Consider the following 4081-nt stretch of genomic DNA (forward strand, 5'->3'; position numbering starts at 1 on the left):
CAGATCTGAAAAGGCTTCTTGTTATAAAGAAAATCCACTCAAATATGAAAAGAGTAGCGAGGATTATTCATCGTCAGTTCCCTGCTCTCGCCACAGATCCTGTCATCTCAACATTCTATTGTGCCCTCTAGTGCGAAGGGCGAAACCAAAAGGCAAGTAACTGGGAGGGGGGAAAAAGGACAATACCAAGTGCGAGAGAGGGAAGGAAAAGAGGAGAAAAAGACCAGCAAGATATAACACTTCTACTTGCAGATAATAACAAGAAATAATTCTAAAACACTCCACAAGTATTACCTAACACCTGCTGGTGTAGGAGCCATTACTCTGGCTTGCCAATTGATTGTTGGAAATGATGGCCGTAACTTGAGACATGGCTCATATCTTGTGGGTGTTTATAAACTGGAACGAGTGCAGTGTTCAAATACCTCTAGACCATTTGTATGTTTTGTACTCTGCCTTGGCCAAACCATGTATTAGGTTCTATGTTAGAAGCTTTTGGTGCCACCTCGACAACTACGTCTAAGGTGAAACCTGGAATGTGTTTTTTTTTTTACAGTTGCTGGCTGCTGCCTGTCCTGTCGGTTGGATGTATCAAGGCCAGTAATTTGAGATCACCAAGAAGGAATTAGCCAATCCCATTACTTTACAGCCATTTTGGCAGCCGTGATTCTTCCGTTGAGCTGACAGATGCTAGTCTGCATGGTATGGGAGTGGTTCTTTTCCAAAAAAGAGATGGCAGAGAAGGTGTGGTGGCGTTTACCTCAAGAGCACTGCGTGGTGCGGAATCCACCTATTCTGTAATTGAACGCGAAGCCCTAGCATGTTGGTGGGGTGTTGACCATTTCAGGAATTATTTTTGGGGCACGGAGTTAGCTATTCGCATAGATCACAAACACTTGATGGGAGTATTTACCACGTTGGGTGCTAGTATGGCAAAGCCTTGCATAGCCAAATGGCATTACAGTATGCTCGAGTTCCAGTGTTGTTTGGAATACATTCCTGGTGCCACAAATGTCTTTGCAGACTGCTTATCCACTTTGCCATTTGAAGATGATGGAACTGAGGATGCAGTAGATGAAGATTTTTCAGTGGTGGCTGCATTGCAGGGTTCTGACTGAGTGCATTTCAGAGGAGGAGTGGAAGAATGCTGTGGAAAAGGATGAAATCATTCAGCAAGCGGTGTGTATGCTAAGTAAAAAATGGTCTGGTATAGGTGTTGAAGAAGAGGTGAATGCCTTTAAACATGTTTTTTCAGATTTTTTTTTGATAACCAATTTTATTGATTTTATGAAATCGCAGCAAAAATAACATCACCGATCAAGGGCACAATATGCAAGACGAAAATTAGACGAAAACACATCACATCCGCATGTACCGCTGACAAGCATAAAGAAGGTAATGACGGTGTGATGAGAACAGTGGAGCTACTCATAGTTCGACGTGCCATGCAACATAAAATGTTGACATTACATTAGCTCATGAGGGGCACATGGGTATGAGAGCCATGAAAAGAAGGATCAGGGAAATGTTTTGGTGGCCGGTTAAGAACCAATCTGTGGAACACTTTGTGGGGGAGTGCATGGCGTGTGTGGTAAGCGACAAAACACAAGTGCTTTTCTTAGTCCCATTCCGGAAAAACCATGGTCCAAATTGGGTTTGGGCATTATTGGACCTATGCATGTGTTGTGTGAGAAGTACAAGTACGGGCTTGTGTTGGTGGATTATGGGACTAGATGGCTGGAAGGTGAAATTCCTAAAAATAGCCAACACTGAGGAAGTGGTTACATTTTTGCAAAACATTTTCTTAAGAGAGGGTGCTCCCACTGAATTGGTCACAGATAAAGGGGTGCAATACGTGTCTAGAGAATTTCCAGAATTTCTGTCTCATTGAGGCATAAAGTATGTCACGACTTCTTTGAGTGGTTTGGATTGGAAGGCAGAGCTAAATAATTTGTTCTGGGTGTTGCGTACTGCTCCCAATGCCACCACCAATATTTTACTATTTGCATAATTGAAAGGCAGACTGGCTGCCACCAAATTGGCAAGACCATGGATAGGTAAATCAAAGGTCTCTGATATGAAACGTGAGCAAGTCAAGCTTAGTAGTGAGAAAGCTCCAAGAAAGTGTGCGAGCAAGGAGAAAACCAAAGAGAGACGCCAAGCAAATTTCAGACTGGGAGATTGGGTGAGAGTTAAACTGCTTAGCATTATCCCTAAAGGCAAATCCCAGTTTTTAGAGCCGGACAAATCAACTTGACAATGGCAAGCGGTAGAATAAAGAGAAATAATCCATGCAAAGTGAGACAGGTATGTCGAATGTGACAGTGGCTCGGGACAATTTGCCGTCTTCTGAGGAGGAGAAGTGGCCTTTGAGATCTGGAAGTGAAGGAAGACCACCTGCTTGGCACATGGATGATCTCTAGTACCTGTGATCTACTTATGACGTGCTTACCTTATGTGCTTTAATTTACTGTGGGAAGTGTTTTTGGTTTCCTATTTGTAGTGCATGTATCTTATGTTTGACTATATAGTTCTATATTGTTTTACTTATGTATTTAGTAACTGTTTATTAAATTTTCTGCGGGGTAAGTTTCTTTGTTATCATGAGGGAGAAGATGTGTTAGGTTCTAAGTTAGAAGCTAAAGCAGGTGCCACCTTGACAACTGCGTCTAAGCTGGAACCTGGAATGTGGGGGTTTTGACAGTTGCTGGCTGCTGCCTGTCCTGTCGGTTGGATGTATCTTTACTGCAATACATACTCACAGTTCCCAACGTCCTGGTTTTCTGGACATTTTTTACCATTCTTACAGTCTGTCCTCCCCAGTTGCTGCCCTTGTATCTCAAGTCCTATTGGCCACCTGGATCACGTTAGCTCACAAGTGGAAATATTTTGCTAAAGCATCAATTGATTTCTGGCAAGACTGGCTCTGGCATTGAGCGACCATGAAATAATAACATAAATATAGTAAATCACTGTAGACATTTTGACCTACATTAAACAAACAGCAAATCACCTCTTACTCTTAAAAACAACCCAAAATTGCTGGCATGGATACTTTAAAGAAATTGAGGAGCATTACGCTTTAAGCATCCGATATACCACTATGATGTCTCCCTTGATTCAGAAACTTAACAACTACAATTCACACAGGTCAATAAATACAGGCTGGGGTCATGAGGATTGGGGATCTATGGGAACGTGGACGCTTTTGTTTGATGAAATGATGGAAAAATACCAGATTCCAGTAGGGCAGTTCCTGACACACGAGACAGTGTGACCCATGGATGCAATAAGTGGACAATTACCTTGATATATCATATGGCCCTACTAATGTACAGGGAGGATGCTGAATTAAAAGGGAATAGGGGAGCTAAGAAAGTGGGACAAATCTCAGCCAATGACTATACAGTGTCAGGGGTACACAAACAAAATCTCCAGGAACTCCTGCCTTAAATTAATTTAATTCAACTATGTGTATCAAACACACAATTCCACTAAATATATTGGAGGAATGTTTGAAGAAATATCCACCAATTGCCCAAGACGTTAGCTGGGTGGGGCTCATTTTTCATCACATGGTTCCTTAATCGTTGAAAGCTGGGGTGGGGGAATGTGCTGCTGCACCCTCACAATAACCATGCTGGAATTCAGAAGGCGAATTAGCGATAAAGATGCATTTAGATGTTGGGACAAGATTTACAAACATTTTGCATTGGGTTTGCATCACAAAAGAGGTGCAAACTTGCACAAAAGTCTTTTGTTGGATTTACTTTCCAGCATAAAACTTGAGCTGGAAAGTTGCCTGAAAGTAAAACAAAGCAGTGTTTTGTGTTATTCTACATCAATTGGGAGTTCCATGGGTGGCACATGGTCATTCCCATGAAACCACCCATGTTTTGTGACGCAAAACCTTATCTACTAACAATAGTAGAAAGGACTTTGCACCAACAAACAGCGCCACTTTGAAGCAAGTGTTAACAAGCATTGGCATAGCCAATAGGTCTCGCCTTTGGGACCTTATAAGTGTTTAGCCATGCAACAGTTGCATAACTAAATACTTATAAGGTCCCAAAAGCGAGAC

This window comes from Triturus cristatus, chromosome 7 (genome assembly GCF_964204655.1).
Source record: "Triturus cristatus chromosome 7, aTriCri1.1, whole genome shotgun sequence".
NCBI classification, from domain to species: Eukaryota; Metazoa; Chordata; class Amphibia; order Caudata; family Salamandridae; genus Triturus; species Triturus cristatus.